The sequence below is a fragment of the Rhinopithecus roxellana genome, chromosome 8, assembly GCF_007565055.1.
Source record: "Rhinopithecus roxellana isolate Shanxi Qingling chromosome 8, ASM756505v1, whole genome shotgun sequence".
NCBI lineage: Eukaryota > Metazoa > Chordata > Mammalia > Primates > Cercopithecidae > Rhinopithecus > Rhinopithecus roxellana.
In genome coordinates this window covers 2,297,541-2,315,589 of record NC_044556.1, presented here as the reverse complement: position 1 = coordinate 2,315,589, position 18,049 = coordinate 2,297,541, and positions in this window count along the sequence as shown.

The following is an 18,049-nucleotide window of genomic DNA, read 5'->3' as shown; positions in this document are numbered from 1 at the left end:
AAGTGACAGGTAAACTGAGGCAGGGACCTGCTGGCTTTAAATAGCAGTCCCCCTTGTGGTGATCTGGGCAGAGAGGACCACTCATATGGAGCCTCTGAGGGTGTTACCAAGAACAAAGCTGGCAGGCGATAGGGAGTGGTGGGGTCTGTGGCAACCCAGAAATGCCTGCCAGGTCTAAAGGGATCAAGGTGGGTGTGGTGGCTTGCAGGCTCTGTGGAATGGAGAAAAGTTGGGAAGGGGGTTGGGACTAGGAGTGAGGGGTTATAGGTGAGTCCCAGAGAGGTAGAGGTGATGGCCACGGGAAGGTAGAAGGTGACTCCTAACCTTGCATGAGCTCATTTCAGGGGACGGAAAAGCCACATGCTGACCAGGGAATGAAAATGCAGAAATTGGCCGGGCGCGGTGGCTCAAGCCTGTAATCCCAGCACTTTGGGAGGCCGAGACGGGCGGATCACGAGGTCAGGAGATCGAGACCATCCTGGCTAACACGGTGAAACCCCGTCTCTACTAAAAAATACAAAAAACTAGCTGGGCGACGTGGCGGGCGCCTGTAGTCCCAGCTACTCGGGAAGCTGAGGCAGGAGAATGGCGTAAACCCAGGAGGCGGAGCTTGCAGTGAGCTGAGATCCGGCCACTGCACTCCAGCCTGGGCGGCAGAGCGAGACTCCGTCTCTTAAAAAAAAAGAAAGAAAGAAAGAAAGAAAGAAAATGCAGAAATTGGGCAGGTGTGAGGCAGTGGTGAAGAACAGGGTAGCTGAAGTTGCACCCCCCTTTTCCATGGGCACCCGCTTGCTACCACTCAGCTCCAGCTGTGCACTCCCACGTGGGAACTCAGGCTCAATGTTGCCAGAATAGCTTCTTCAAGAGAAGCCAGAAATCACGGTTGTTGTGCAAAATTCCCTGAGTTTTAAATATCCCATGGGGATCTACTAAAGTTAAATTGCTTCGACCCAGCAATTCCATTCCTGGGTTGATTCCCAGTGGGAGCAGAGCTTAGGTTCACCTAAAGACACATCCATGGATGTGCCTAGCAGCTTCATTCATGATCACCAAACACCGGACACCCCCTAAGTTGACCATCAACTGGCAAGGGGAAAAGAAATGGGAGGACATTCCTATAATGGAATATAACACAGCAATGAAAAAGAATAAACTACTAATGCATTCACAGCATGGATGAATCCCAGAGACATAATGCTCAGCAGGAGAAGCAAAATACAAAGAGAATACCCCGAGTGATTCCATTCCTGTGTTGTTCAAGGCCAGGCGGAAGTAACCTATGAAGAGAGTTGGGGAAGCCCAGGGTTTCCTAACTTCGGCCTCATTGACATTTGTGGCTAAATGATTCTGTGTGATGGGGGCTGTCCTGTGCACTGTAGGATGTTAAGCAGAATCCCTGGCCTCCATCCATTACTTACCAGCAGCACCCCCCCCCAGTTGTGACAAATGTCTGTTGTTACGGGCATAATCACCATCAGATGGGAGCCACTGGGCTGGGCGTGGTGGCTCACACCTGTAATCCCAGCACTTTGGGAGGCCTGTAATCCCAGCACTTTGGAGGCTGAGGCGGATGGATCACTTGAGGTCAGGAGTTCAAGACCAGCCTGGCCAACATGGTGAAACCCTGTCTCTACTAAAATACAAAAAAATTAGCTGATCATGGTGGCATGCGCTTATAGTCCCAGCTGCTTGGGAGGCTGAGGCAGGAGAATCACTTGAACCCAGGAGGCAGAGGTTGCGATGAGCAAAGATCGCACTACTGCACTCCAGCCTGGGTAACAGAGCAAGACTATGTCTCAAACAAAAAACAAAAAATAAAAAAAAGCCACTGGCTTAGTGATGTTTTGAGGCAGACCACTTCCTGGAAGGTGGCCCAGGGAGCCTCCTGGGAGACTGGAATGTTCTTGATCTTGAACTAGGTGGCAGTGATAAGGGTGAAATGTATTTCAAAAATCCACAGACCTATGCCCCTAAGATTTATGTGTTTCACAATAAAGGCATTAGCTCTACAGCATGGATGACCCTTGGAAACATTTGGAAAAGTGAAAGAAGCCGGACACAGAGGGTCACATGACTTCCTTTGTATGAAATGCCCAGAACAGGTAAACACATAGAGACAGAAACAGATCGGTGGTTGCCAGGGGTTGGGGGACCGGGAATGGAGATTGACTGCTAGTGGGGATAGGGCTTCTTTTGGGGGTGATGGAAATGTTCTGTAATTAGAGGTGATACTTACACAACTCTTTGAGTATAGAAAAGTCCAGTGAATTGTACATTTTAAAATGTACAGTTAGGCCGGGTGCGGTGGCTCAAGCCTGTAATCCCAGCACTTTGGGAGGCTGAGACAGGCGGATCACGAGGTCAGGAGATCGAGACCATCCTGGCTAACACGGTGAAACCCCGTCTCTACTAAAAATACAAAAAACTAGCCGGGTGAGGTGGCGGGCGCCTGTAGTCCCAGCTACTCCGGAGGCTGAGGCAGGAGAATGGCGTAAACCCGGGAGGCAGAGCTTGCAGTGAGCTGAGATCCGGCCACTGCACTCCAGCCTGGGCGACAGAGCGAGACTCCGTCTCAAAAAAAAAAAAAAAAAAAAAATGTACAGTTGGGGCCAGGTGCAGTGACTCATGCCTGTAATCTCAGCACTTTGGGAGGCCAAGGTGGGCGGATCACTTGAGGTCAGGAGTTCAAGACCAGCCTGGCCAATATGATGAAACCCCATCTCTACTAAAAATACAAAAATTAGTCAGGCATGGTGGCGCGCACCTGTAGTCCCAGCTACTCAGGAGGCTGAGGCAAGAGAATCACTTGAACCCAGGAGGCAGAGGTTGCAATGAGCAAATATCACGCCACTGCACTCCAGCCTGAGTATCGCAGCAAGACTCTATCTCAAAAAACAAAAACAAAAAAAAAATGTACAATTAATCTTGGCTGGGCACAGTGGCTCATGCGTGTAATCCTAACACTTTGAGAAGCAGAGGCAGGAGGATTGCTTGAGCCCAGGAGTTCAAGACCAGCCTGGGTGACATAGCAAGACCCCACCTCTACAAAAAAAAAAATTTTTTTTTCTTTGAGACAGAGTCTTGCTGTGTCGCCCAGGCTGGAGTGCAGTGGTGCGATCTTGGCTCATTGCAACCTCTGCCTCCCGGGTTCAAGCGATTCTCCTGCCTCAGCCTCCCGAGTAGCTGGGATCACAGGTGCATGCCACCACACCTGGCTGATTTTTGTATTTTTAGTAGAGACGAGGTTTCACCATGTTGGCCAGGCTGGTCTTGAACTCCTGACCTCAGGTGATCCACCCAACTCAGCCTCCCAAAGTGCTGGGATTACAGGCATGAACCACAGTGTCTGGCAAAAAAAATTTTTTTAATTAGTTGGGCAACGTGAAGCCTGCCTGTAATCCCAGCTACTTGGGAGGCTGAGGTGGGAGGATCGCCTGAGCCCAGGGGTTTGAGGTTGCAGTGAGCTGTGATTGCACCACTGCACTCCAGCCCAGGGAAACAGAGAGAGACTCCGTTTCTAAAAATAATATAAAATAAAATGGCGAGTGTTACGTTAGGTGAATTTTATCCGAAAAAGGAATTTTTTTTTTTAATTTTTAATTTTTTTAAAAGAAAGAATTTTTTAAAAACAAGGAGTTAACCATACAGGCCAAACAAAACACATCTGGGACCAGCTTGGCCCCAGGGCTGTAGTCACTTGGGAATGGCGGGAAAGGAAAGGGATGGGGTAGGGGGTGGGGGAGGTAATGCACCATCCAGGAGTTGTGGGCGTTCTTGGTGAAGGGTGGGGGATGAAGCAACTTGGAGGCAAAAGAAAGTATGTCTCGGCTCAGGGGAGCGCTCCCTCTTAACCCAACCTGTCAGCCCTGGAAAGAAATCAGCCACGGGTCGGAGGCCAGCCAGCGAACTGTCGAAGGAAGTGCAGAGTTCTGACGGGTGAGAGAGAAATGACAACCGCTCAGCCCCGCCCTGCCTGACACCCTGGCGGTGGCGTGATGAAGTGGTGCTTGCCGGGGCGGGCGGAGGATGCTCTCTGCGAGCTTGCGGGAAAGTGGGGGTGCTCACCCGAGTTCTTCTGCAGTGTGAAAAGAGGTAGGTTCGGCCTCCCTGGAAACAGAGAGCGGACGGCGTGGCATTTGCCCCTACCCATCCCTCCTGGAGGGAAGGCCATTCCCGTGGGTGCAAGGAGGAGAGAGGACAGCAGGTTTCTGGGGGCACAGCTAGGGGTGCGTGGTCTGAGTCTCCACTGGTTTCAAAAAACTGAATGGTGGCCGGGCACGGTGGCTCACGCCTGTAATCCTAGCACTTTGGGAGGCTGAAGCGGGCAGATCACTGGACGTCAGGAGTTCCAGACCAGCCTGGCCAACATAGTGAAACCCTGTCTCTACTAAAAATACAAAAATTAGCCGGGTGTGGTGGCAGGTGCCTCTAATCCCAACTACTCGGGATGCTGAGGCAGGAGAATTGCTTGGATCCGGGAGGTGGAGGTTACAATGACCCAAGATTGCACCACTGCACTCCAGCCTGGGCAACAGAGGGAGACTCCACTCAAAAAATAATAAAATAAAATAAAAAACTGAATGAATGAAAAGAGACAGAAAGAAAATTAAGGATGCCAGGCGTGGTGGCTCATGTCTGTAATCCCAGCACTTTGGGAGGCTGAGGCGGGCAGATCACTGGAGGTCAGGAGTTTGAGACCAGCCTGGCCAACCTGGTGAAACCCTATCTCTACCAAAAAGTACAAAAACTAGCCAGGCATGGTGGCACATGCCTGGAGTCCCAGCTGCTTGGGAGGCTGAGGCAGGAGAATAGCGTGAACCTGGGAGGCGGAGCTTGCAGTGAGCTGAGATCTCACCACTGCACTCCAGTCTGGGCGACAGAGCAAAACCCTGTCCCACAGAAAAAAAAAAAAAGGAAAGAAAAGAAAGTTAAGGCCTCCCGAGTAGCTGGGACTACACGCACACACCACCACACACAGCTAACTTTCATATTTTTTGCAGAGATAGCGTTTCGCCATGTTGCCCAAGGTGGTCTTGAACTCCTGGCTCAAGTGATCCTCCTGCCTCAGCCTCCCAAAGTGCTGGGATTATAGGCGTGAGCCATTGCACCTAGCCTGCATATAACTTTGGACTTCTCAAAAACGTAACTACTAATAGCCTATGGTTGATCAAAAGCCTTACCAATGACATCAACAATCCGTGAACTCGTATTCTGTATGTTCTAAATATCATATACTGTATTCTTACAATAAAGTAAACTAGAGGCCGGGCACGGTGGCTCAAGTATGTAATCCCAGCACTTTGGGAGGCCGAGACGGGCGGATCACGAGGTCAGGAGATCAAGACCATCCTGGCGAACACGGTGAAACCCCGTCTCTACTAAAAATACAAAAAACTAGCCGGGCGTGGTGGTGGGCACCTGTAGTCCCAGCTGCTCGGGAGGCTGAGGCAGGAGAATGGCGTAAACCCGGGAGGCGGAGCTTGCAGTGAGCTGAGATCCGGCCACTGCACTCCAGCCTGGGCGACAGAGCGAGACTCCGTCTCAAAAAAAAAAAAAATAAATAAATAAATAAATAATAAATAAATAAATAAAGTAAACTAGAGGAAAGAAATGTTATGAAAATCATGAGGAAGAGAAAATGTGTTTACTGTTCATGAAGTGGAAGTGGATTATCATAACGGTCTTCATCCACAAGTCTTCTAATGGAGTAGGCTGAGGAGGAAGAGGAAGAGGAGGGGCTGTCTCAGGGGTGGCAGAGGCGGAAGTACATCCACTTACAAGGGGACTCATGCAGTTATGGCTCCAGCCCATGTTGTTCAAAGGTCAACTGTAATAGAATTTTTTCTTTTTTTTTTTTTTTTTGAGGTGGAGTATTGTTCTGTCACCCAGGCTGGAGTGTAGTGATGGGAACTCAGCTCACTGCAACATCGGTCTCCCAGGTTCAAGCGATTCTCCTGTCTCAGCCTCCCAAGTAGCTGGGATTACAGGCACCCACCACCATGCCTGGCTAATTTTTGTATTTGTAATAGAGACGGGGTTTTGCCATGTTGACCAGGCTGGTCTGAAACTCCTGACCTCAGGTGATCTGCCCACCTTGGCCTCCCAAAGTGCTGGAATTACATGTGTGAGCCACTGCGCTCAGCCAGTAGAAATGTATTGCTTACAGTTCTGGGGGCCGGGAAGTCCAAGATCAAGGCACCAGCAGATTTGGTGTCTGGTGAGAACCCGCCCTCTGCCTCCGAGATGACACCTTGTTGCTTCACCCTCTGTAGGGGGATGAACACTATGTCCTCACACTGAGGAAGGGATGGAAAGGCAAGAGACTAACTCTTCCTCAAGGGAGTTTTTTTGTTTTTTTTGTTTTGTTTTGTTTTGTTTTTTGAGACAGAGTTTCGCTCTTTTGCCCAGGCTGGAGTTAAGTGGTGCAATCTTGGCTCACTGCAGCCTCCACCCTCCAGGTTCAAGCGATTTTCCTGCCTCAGCCTCCCCAGTAGCTGGGATTACAGGCGTGCACCACCATGCCTGGCTAATTTTTGTATTTTTATTAGAGATGGGGCTTTGCCATGTTGGCCAGGCTGTTCTTGAACTCCTGACCTCAGGTGATCCACCCACCTCAGCCTCGCAAAGTGCTGGGATTATAGGTGTGAACCACCGCACCTGGCCAAGAGAGTTATTTTTATTTTATTTATTTGTTTCTTTGAGACAAGATCTGGTTCTATCACCCAGGCTGGAGTGCAGTGGCATGATCTCGGCTCACTGCAACCTCCACCTCCTGGGCTCAAGCCATCCTCCCACCTCAGCCTCCCAGGGAGCAGCTGGGACTACAGGTGGGCACCATTACACCCAGCTGATTTTTTTTTTTTCTTTCAGACAGAGTTTCACTCTGTCACCAGGCTGGAGTGCAGTGGCATGTCTCGCTCACCGCAACCTCCACCTCCCAGGTTCAAGCGATTCTCCGGCCTCGGCCTCCCAAGTAACTGGGATTACAGGTGCCGGCCACCATGCCCAGCTAATTTTCTGTATTTTTAGTAGAGACGGGTTTTCACCATGTTGGCCAGGATGGTCTTAATCTCCTGACGTTTGATCCACCCGCCTCGACCTCCCAAAGTGCAGGGATTACAGGCGTGAGCCACCACGCCTGGCCGATTTTTGTATTTTTTGTAGAGATGGAGTTTGTCATGTTGTCCCGGCTGGTATCAAACTAGTGAGCTCAAGTGATCTGTCCACCTTGGCCTCCCAAATTGCTGGGATTACAGGCGTGTGCCACTGCGCCTGGCCTATTCACTTATTTCTTTTTCCAATTTTTTTTTTTTTTTTTTTTTTTGAGACAGAGTCTCGCTCTGTCGCCCAGGCTGGAGTGCAGTGGCACGATCTCGGCTCACTGCGAGCTCTGCCTCCTGGATTCACGCCATTCTGCTGCCTCAGCCTCCCGAGTAGCTGGGACTATAGGCACTCGCCACTACGCCTGGTTAATTTTTTTGTATTTTTAGTAGAGACTGGGTTTCACCATGTTAGCCAGGATGGTCTGGATCTCCTGACCTCATGATCCACCCTCTTCAGTCTCCCAAAGTGCTGGGATTACAGGCATGAGCCACCGCGCCCGGCCTCCAATATTTGTTTTAAGTTCAAGGGGCACAAGTCCAGGTGTCTTATTTGGGTAAATTGCATGTTGTAGGAGTTTGGAATACAGATAATTTTGTCACCCAGGTAATCACCATAACACCCAACAGGTAGTTTTTCAATCCTGACCCTCCTTTTACCTTCCACCCTCAAACAGGCAGCAGTGTCTGTAGTTCCCATCTTTTTTTTTTTTTTTTTGAGACGGAGTCTTGCTCCATTGCCCAGACTGGAGTGCAATGGCGTAATTTCAGCTGACTACAACCTCTGCCTTCTGGGTTCAAGCGATTCTCCTGCCTCACCCTCCCTACTAGCTGGGATTATAGGCGTGTGCCACCACGCCTGGCTAGTTTTTGTGAAGACAGAGTTTCACCATGTTGGCCAGGCTGGTCTCGAACTCCTGACCTCAAGTGATCCACCTCCCTCAGTCTCCCAAAGTGCTGGGATTACAGGCATGAGCTGCTGTGCCCGGTCTGTTGTTCTAACTTTTGTGTCCATGTGTACTCAGTGTTTAGCTACCACTTATAAGTGAGAACGTGCAGTATTTGGTTTTCTGTTCCTACATTACTTGGCTTAGGAGAATGGCCTCCAGCTCCATCCATGTTGCTGCAAAGGATATGATCTCATTCTTTTTTTTTTTTTTTTTTTTTTTTTTTTGAGACAGTCTCATTCTGTCACCCAGGCTGAAGTGCAGTGTTGTGACCTCGGCTCACTGCAACCTCCACCTCCCAGGTTCAAGCAATTTCTCCTGCCTCAGCCTCTTGAGTAGCTGGGACTACAGGCACCTGCCACAATAGCCAGCGAATTTTTGTATTTTTTTGTAGAGATGGAGTTTTGCCATGTTAGCTAGGCTGGTCTCAAACTCCTGGCCTCAAGTGATCCACCCGCCTTGGCCTCCCAAAATGCTGGGCCGGCATGAGCCACCATGCCTGGCTTCATTCTTTTTTAATGGGTGCATAGTATTCCATGGTGCATAAGTACCACATTTTCTTTATCCAGTCCTCCATTGACGGGTGCCTAGGCTGATTCCATGTCTTTGCTATTGTGAATAGTGCTGCAATGAACATACATGTGCGTGTGTTTTTATAGTAGAACAATTTATATTCCTTTGAGTATATAATCAGTAATGGGATTGCTGGGTCAAATAAAATAGAAGAATTTTACATTGTTTGAGAAATCTCCAAACTGTCACACTCTATTATAAGGGCAATCATCCCACCCGTGAGAATGGGGCCTTCCTGGCCCAATCACCTCCCAAGAGCCCCAACTCTTCCAACATTCGGATTTGGAAGAGACACAGACATTCAAACCATAGCAGTGACCTTATTTGGACAAAGAGTTTTTGCAGATGTAATTAAGTTAAGGATTTTGCAATGAGATCATCCTGGATTAGGGTGGCCCGAAATCCAATGATAAATGACCTTAGAAGAGAAGGGGGGAAGACACAGAGGAGAAGACCAAGTGAAAACAGAGGCAGGGCTTGGAGCAATACAGCCACAAGCAAGGAACCATCAGAGGCTGGAAGAAGAAAGGGCGAATCCTCGCCTAGTGCCTTCGGCGGGATTGCAGCCCTGCGCCACCCTGATTGCAACCTCTGGCCTCTGGAATGGTGAAATAATAAATTCTTGTTGTTTTCAGCCACCTAGTTTATGGTAATGTATTTCAGCAGCTCCAGGAAATGAACACAGGCCCTGATATCCAATTCCACAGGCACCTGAGGAAGCGTCTGGAGAGGCCCACGGTACAGCGGAGAGGGAGGGAAACTCGAAAATGGGGAGTGTTGAGAAACGGATAGGCAGTGAGGTGGAGGATCAACCAGAGAGCCTTTTTTTTTTTTTTTTTTTTTTTTTTAAGACAGGGTCTCTCTTCGTTACCCAGGCTAGAAAGCAGTGCCGCAGTCGACCTCCTGGGTTCAAGCGATCCTCCTGCCTCAGCCTCCCGAGTAGCTGGGACTACAGGCACATGCTACCATGCACGGCTAATTATTTATTTGTTTTTTGTAGAGATGGGGTGTGACTATGTTGCCCGGGCTAGTCTTGAGCTCCTGGCTTCAAGCGATCCTCCTGTCTTGGCCTCCCAAAGTGCTGAGATTACAGGCATGAGCCACCGCACCCAGACTGGGGAACCTCTTTATGGCAGAGGTGATGACCCAGAACTGAGCCTGGAGAAGGCCACAAACCTACAGGGACAGACAGTAGGTCTGTCCAAGCAGCCAAGATAAAAAGACTGACTGCACCAGCAATGGAACAACTTCAGCATCAGGGAGACAGTAAGAAGGGGTGGGACTATGGCAAATAATGATAAGAATGAGTAATATTAATCAGCACTTGCTAAGGCCATTCCTTATATAGTATGAACTCACTTAATTCGTTTCTTTGCTTTTGTTTTTGAGACGAATCTTGCTATATCGCCCAGGTTGGAGTGCAGTAGCGCAATCTCAGTTCACCACAACCTCCGTCTCCTGGGTTCAAGCAATTCTCCTGCCTCAGCCTCCTGAGTAGCTGGGATTACAAGCATGTGCCACCACACCTGGCTAATTTTTGCATTTTTAGTATAGATAGAATTTCGCCATGTTGGTCAAGCTGGTCTCGAACTCCTGACCTCAGGTGATCTGCCCACCTAGGCCTCCCAAAGTGCTGGGATTACAGGCGTGAGCCGCGGCGCCCAGCCAAGGTTTCGTCTTTATGGGAAGTCAGGCATCCAGATTTTTATGCAAAAATCACCTGAGGCCGGGCACTGGTGGCTCACATCTGTAATCCCAGCACTTTGGGAGGCCGAGGGGAGCGAATCACTTGAGGTCAGGAGTTCGAGGCCAGCCTGACCAATGTGGTGAAACCCCGTCTCCACTAAAAATAGAAAAAAATTAGCTGGGCATGGTGGCCTTCGCCTGTAATCCCAGCTACTTGGGAGGCTGAGGCAGGAGAATCACTTGAACCCAGGAGGTGGAGGTTGCAGTGAGCAGAGATCACACCACTGCACTACAGCCTGGGCGACAGAGCGAGACGCCGTCTCAAAAACACCACCACCACCACCAAAAAGGCAGCCTATATTTAAAAGCTAGCAAGTCATTACAAAATGTTTTTAAACCCTGCATGGACCAAACCACTTACATCTATGGGCTGGATTCAGCTCTGGGGTGGACACAGAGGGAGGGGCGGGGCATTTGGTGAAGGTGACGCAAAGCATCATGGGTGAGCTGGGGGCCACATGGGCCAGGGGGTTTGACTAGGCGGTGCCTAGGCAGGTGCCAGCATGTTTGTGAGGGCAGGCGGGGGGCGGGGGGGGCGGGGGTGTGGTTTAAACTGAACAGGTGTTTTGAGTCTAGGTTGGAAAGGACCTTTGGAGCCACGCTAACATTTTTCAATTTTGAAGAAGTCGGTGATAGCTTTTAAACAGCTCAATGACTTAGTCATGCCTGTCTGTCCCCATCCCCCAATCCCTACACCCAGAAAGCTGTGAATCAGGCTTTCTTTGGGGGTGGAGGGACCGGGACCGTAGATCCATCCATGAAGGAAACAAACGAAACAGCCCCCGTCTTCCAGCGCGCTTGCAGCCTGGTGGGGAGTAGGGGAAGGCGTCCTTAGTAAGGTTAGGATAGGATGGCAGGCGTGATGGTGGGACCGTGGCAGAGGGTTAGTGGCTGTCTGCAGATATGGCAGCCACTGCTATGTGTTCAATGCACTAAGGATGCAACGATGAACAGACAGACGTGGCCCTGCCTTCAAGGAAAAAGACCGTGAAGGAGGAAGGAAATAAGGAGAGACGGTAATTCCAGGGGGTGATGAGAAAATGTAAAAATGAAAATAGGAGGATGGGGGATGGGACTCAGATCCGGCAGCCTACAGGCCCAGAAGACAGAGCAGGTGGGCAGGAGGATGGAGGATGGGGAGCGGGGGTCCTCAGTGGTTCACAAGCCACCCCTTGCTCCCTGGGACCCAGCAGCCTGGCTGGGCCTCCATCTCCCCAGAATCACCCTGTCACACCAAGAACAAACCCACGGCTGACATAGATTCCTGACTCCGAGCCCAAGCAAGGGGGAGAAAGGGGAGGAAAAAAACACCCATCTGTTCTTCCTCTGATGGAATGTGATTTTTCACCCAGTGCTTAAACCTCGAGCTTCTCCTCCCATTTCCTCTCGGCAGCCGCGGGGACGCGATATAAATCGCTGTAAATGGGTTTTCCCGGCCGGTTGCCGTGTTGTTTTAATAATGGTTCATTTTCTGCCTGGGGGGAAAATAGTTGGTAAAGAAATTGAGGAGGGGGGATTCATTTTGTGTGTGTCTGTGTGTGACTGTGCTTGTGTGTGTGTATGTGTGTGTATCCCGTTGCCTCAGAGAAGATTCCCGAATATTCCACTGGGACACCAAGTGACCCATCCAGTTGGGGAATTGGGGAATTGCTGGTCAGAGAACCAGTGCATCCCCTTTGCCTGGACAAAAGGGATTCCTTTTTTTTTTTCTTGAGACTGAGTTTTGCTTTATTGCCCAGGCTGGAGTGCAGTGGTACAATCCCAGCTCACTGCAACCTCTGCCTCCCTGGTTCAAGCGATTCTCCTGCCTCGGTCTCCCAAGTAACTGGGATTACAGGCGCCCGCCGGCATGCCCAGCTAATTTTTGTATTTTTAGTAGAGACAGAGTTTCGCCATATTGGCCAGGCTGATCTCGAACTCCTGACCTCACGTCATCTACCCACCTTGGCCTCCAAAAGTGCTGGGATTACAGGCGTGAACCGCTGTGCCTGGTCGAAAGTGATTGATTTGAAAACCTCCTGGGCACATATATTAAGCACTTACTGTGTGCTATGCCTGATTAGGTGCGTGGGATATGTAAATGAACAAATCTCCCAGGCCCTGACCTCCCTGGGGGCTCACATTCTAGAAGCAAAGAGAGCAACATTAAGACATGGCTCTGCCAAACTAGGTAATTACAATTGTGGAAACTGCTCTGAGGAGAGTGTTGAGTGCCATGGGAATGGAAAACGGATCTTGGCAGGGCTGGGCTGAGCATGGTGGCTCACAACTACAATCCCAACCCTTTGGGAGGCTGAGGCAGGAAGATTGTTTGAGGTCAGGAGTTTGAGACCAGCCTGGACAACATAGCGAGACCACCAACTCTAAAAAAAATTTAAAAATTAGCTGGGCGTGGTGGCACATGCCTTCTAGTCCCAGCTACTTGGGAGGCTGAGGCAAGAGGATCACTTGGACCTAAGAATTTAAGGCTGCAGTGAGCTATGATCATACCATTGTACTCCAGCCTGGGCCACAGAGCAAGATCCCATCTCAAAAAAGAAAAGAAGGCTGGGCATAGTGGCTCATGCCTGTAATCCCAGCACTTTGGGTGGCCGAAGTGGGTGGATCACTTGAGGCCAGGAGTTCAAGACCAGCCTGGCCAACATGGTAAAACCCCGTCTCTACTAAAAATACAAAAATTATCCAGGTGTGGTGGCATGTACCTGTAATCCTAGCTACTCAGGAGGAGGAGGCAAGAGAAGTCCTTGAACCCGGGAGGCGGAGGTTGGAGTGAGCCAAGATTGTGCCACTGCATTTCAGACTGAGCGACAGAGTGAAACTCTGTCAGAAGGGAAGGGGAGGGGAGGGAAGAAGAGATCTTGGCATAACCCAAGCCCCCTTCAGAAGAGTCACCCTGGCTGCTACTTTAAGGACAGACAGACAGAGGGAGTTGTGAGAGGGAAGGCCAGCCAGGTAGAGAGACTTCCTGGGCAAACTTCTGGAGGTTGAAAGAGTGTGATGTGGGCTCTGACCTGGGAGAACAGTCATGGAGCAAAGTCGAGGCGGGGGGCGGGGGATGCTGGGGTCCTGGGGAATGGCATGGGGAGTGGCCAGAGACTTGAGGACTTTTGTCTTGTTCCTGAGCAGAATCTTCCATTCCTCCGGCATTGAGACTTTTTTTTTCTTTTTTGAGACAGGGTCTAGCTCTGTTGCCCAGGCTGGAGTGCAGTGGTGCGATCTCTGCTCACTGCAGCGTCTGCCTCCAGGGTTCAAGTGATTCTCCTGCCTCAACTTTCCTAGTAGCTGGGATTACGGGCACCCACCACCACGGCAGTTCATTTTTATATTTTTGGCAGAGACAGGGTTTCACTACGTTGTCCAGGCTGGTCTCGAACTCCTAGCCTCAGGTGATTTGCCTACCTTGGCCTCTCAAGTGCTGGGATTACAGGCATGAGTCACCATATGCGGCCCCGTGTTGAAGCTTGACCACGAGCATATCCTATCCCATCCTGAGACTGTCCTATGCCTATTCTGCCCTTGAGCAAGGGTTTTTGTTTTGCTCTTGTGGAAACAGTGGCTTTGGAGGTCGCTTTGTGTCTTACTCTATTTGGGCTACGATAACAAAATGCCATAGACTGGGTTGCTTATAGGCAACAGATATTTATTGCTCACAGTTCTGGAGGCTGGGAAGTCCAAGAGCAAAGTGCCAGCAGATTTGGTGTCTGGTGGGGGCTCTCCCTTTTTTTTTTTTTTTTTTTTGAGACGGAGTCTCGCTCTGTCACCCAAGCTGGAGTGCACTGGCCAGATCTCAGCTCACTGCAAGCTCCGCCTCCCGGGTTCACACCATTCTCCTGCCTCAGCCTCCCGAGTAGCTGGGACTACAGGCGCCCGCCACCTCGCCCGGCTAGTTTTTTGTATTTTTTAGTAGAGACGGGGTTTCACCGTGTTAGCCAGGATGGTCTCGATCTCCTGACCTTGTGATCCGCCCACCTAGGCCTCCCAAAGTGCTGGGATTACAGGCTTGAGCCACCGCGCCCGGCCTTTTTTTTTTTTAATTTGAGACAGTCTCATTCTGTCACCCAGGCTGGAGTGCAGTGGCGACAACATCTGGGCTCACTGCAACCTCCACCTCTCGGGTTCAAGCGATTCTCCTGCCTCAGCCTCCCGAGTAGCTGGGATTGCAGGCACCCACCACCACGCCCAGCTAATTTTTGTATTTTTAGTAGAGACAGGCTTTCAACCATGTTGGCCAGGCTAGTCTCAAACTCCTGACCTCAGGTGATCCAGCCACCTCGGCCTCCCAAAGTGCTGGGATTACAGGCATGAGCCACTGTGCCCAGCTGGAGGCTGTCTCTCTTTCTCTCTCTCTCTCTTTTTTTTTTTTTTTTGAGATGGAGTTTTGCTTTTGTTGTCCAAGCTGGAGTGTAATGGCACAATCTCAGCTCACTGCAACCTCCACCTCCTCGGTTTAAGTGATTCTCCTGCCTTGGCCTCCCAAATAGCTGGGATTATAGGTGCACAGCACCACGTCTGGCTAATTTTTTGTATTTTTAGTAGAAAAGAGGCTTTACCATGTTAGCCATGCTGGTCTCGAACACCTGACCTCAGGTGATCTGCCTGCTTCGGCCTCGGAAAGTGCTAGGATTACAGGCATGAGCCACGCCCGCCCAGCCAGGCTCTCTTTTTAGACAAAGATGTTAGCGTTCTTGCCCTCTAATCTCACGGGGCATGGAGTCTCTCTCCAGCCTCTTGTAAAGGCACAGGTCCCATTCATGAGGTCTCCACCCTCCTCACCTCTCAAAGGCCCCAATTCTTTTTTTTTTTTTTTTTTTTTGAGACGGAGTCTCGCTCTGTTCTCCAAGGCTGGAGTGCAGTGGCGCGATCTCGGCTCACTGCAAGCTCCACCTCCCGGGTTCACGCCATTCTCCTGCCTCAGCCTCCCGACTAGCTGGGACTACAGGCGCCTGACACCACGCCTAGCTAATTTTTTTGTATTTTTAGTGGAGACGGGATTTCACCGTGTTAGCCAGAATGGTCTTGATCTCCTGACCTTGATCTGCCCACCTCAGTCTCCCAAAGTGCTGGGATTACAGGCGTGAGCCACCGCGCCCCGCCCAGGCCCCAATTCTTAACACCACGACCTCGAGAGGTTAAGATTTCAACATATATTGGCCAGGTGGGGTGGTTCACACCTGTAATCCCAGCATTTTAGGAGGCCAAGGTGAGCGGATTGCTTTGAGCTCAGGAGTTTAAGACCAGACTGGGCAACACGCCAAAAACCCCATCTCTACTAAAAATGCAAAAATCAACCAGGCATGGTGGTAGGCGCCTGTAATCCCAGCTACTCGGGAGGCTGAGGCTAAAGAATCACTGGAACCCTGCAGGTGGAGGTTGCAGGGAGCTAAGATTGCACCACTGCACTCCAGCCTGGGCAACAGGGTGAGATGAGACTCCATCTCAAAAAAAAAAGAAAGAAAAGATTTCAATATATAAATTTGGGGGGACACAAACATTCACACCATAGCACTTGGCTCGCCAAGTCACCTCCTCACGGCAGCCCCATCCCTTTCCTTCCTATAGTTGGTTGAATGGCAATCCTCCAAAAATGTATGTTCATATCCTAACCCCCAGAGCCTGTTAGTGTGATCTTATTTGGACAAAGGGTCTTTGAAGGTGTATTTATGTGAAGAATCCTGACATGAGATCATCCTGAATTAGAATGAGCGTTAAATCTATTAACAAGTGTCCTGGCTGGGTGCAGTGGCTCACGCCTGTAATCCCAGCACTTTGGGAGGCTGAGGCGGGTGGATCACCTGGGGTCAGGAGTTCAAGACAATCCTGACCAACATGGTGAAACCCCGTCTCTACTAAAAATACAAAAATTAGCAAGGTGTGGTGGTGGGGGCCTGTAGTCCCAACTACCCAAGAGACTAAGGTGGGAGGATCAGATCACTTGAGCTGGGGAGGCAGAGACTGCAGTAAGCCAAGATCATGGCACTGCATTCCAGTGTGGGTGACAGAGCCAGAGGGGGGGGAAAAAAAGAAAAGAAAAGAAAGAAAAAAAAAAGTCATTAGAAAAGAATAAAGAGAGGTCACCGTGACGCACACCTGTAATCCCAGAGCTTTGGGAGGCTGAGTTGGGAGGATCACTTGAGCCCAGGAGTTTGAGAACAGCCTGAGCAACATAGTGAGACCCCTGTCTTTAGAAAAAAGTTTTTAAAAATTAGTGAGGCATGATGGTGTGTGCCTGTAGTCCCAGCTACCCAGGAAGCTGAGGCAGGAGGATCACTTGAGCCTAGGAGGTCGAGGCTGCAGTGAGCCATGACTGCACCACTTCAGTCCAGCCTGGGTGACAGAGTGAGACTCTGTCTCAAAAATTAAAAAAAAAAAAAAAAAAGGAAAAGAAAAAGAAAAAAAGGGGAACAGACACAGAGACACAGGGAAAAAGTCCATGTGATGATGGTGGCAGAAACTGGAGTGATGCAGCCACAAGCCAAGGAATGCCAGGAGCCACCAGAGGCTTGAAGAAGCAGAAAGGATCCTCTCCACAGCCTCCAGAGGGCCACCTTGATTTGGGGCTAATGATACTGATTTTGGACTTAAGGATCCAGAACTGTAAGAAAATGAATGTCAGGTTTTTGTTTTTGTTTTGAAATGATACTTTATTAATAGATAATAGTTGTATTGTTTTGTTTTCTGCTGTCCTGAAGCCACCTGGTTTGTGGGCATTTGTTACAACAGTCACAGGAAATATTATAGTTGGCCCTCCATATCCTCAGGTTCCTTATCCAGGATTCAACAAACTGCAAATGGAAAACTTCCAGGAAAAAAGACCCTAATCCCAGCACTTCGGGAGGCTTAGACGGGCAGATCACTTCAGGTCAGGAGTTCGAGACCAGCCAGGCCAACATGGTAAAACCCTGTCTCTACTAAAAATACGAAAATTAGCTGGGCGTGGTGGTTCATGCCTGTAATCCCAGCTACTTAGGAGGCTGAGGCAGGAGAGTCGCTGGAACCTGGGAGTCGGAGGTTGCAGTGAGCCAAGATCATGCATGCCATTGCACTCCAGCCTGGGCGACAGAGTGAGATCCTGTCTCAAAAAAACAAAAACAAAAACAAAAAACAACAACAAAAAACCCTGGCTAGCCATGCTGGCTCATGCCTGTAGTCCCAACAATTTGGGAGGCTGAGGTGGGAGGGTTGTTGGAGCCCAGGAGTTGGAGAGCAGCCTGGGCAATGTAGCAAGACCCCCATCTCTACAAAAAAACATTAACAAAAAGAATTCCAGCGGGTGGCACACACTTGTGGTCCCAGTTACTCGAGAGGCCAAGGCAGGAGAATTGCTTCAGCCTGGGAGGTTGAGGTTGCACTGAGTGATGAATGCACCACTGTACTCCAGCCTGGGTGATAAAGCAAGACTCTATCAAAACAAACAAACAAACAAAACCATATTTTATCTATTTATTATTTTTATTATTTTTAATTATTATTCTTATTTTTTTTGAGATGGAGTCTCACTTTGTTCCCCAGGCTGGAGTGCAGTGGCGCAATCTCGGCTTACTGCAAGCCCCGCCTCCCAGGTGCAAGCCCCGCCTCCCGGGTTCATGCCATTCTCTTGCCTCAGCCTCCCGAGTAGCTGGGACTACAGGCGACCTCCACCACACCTGGCTAATTTTTTTTTTTTTTTTTTTTTTTTAGTAGAGA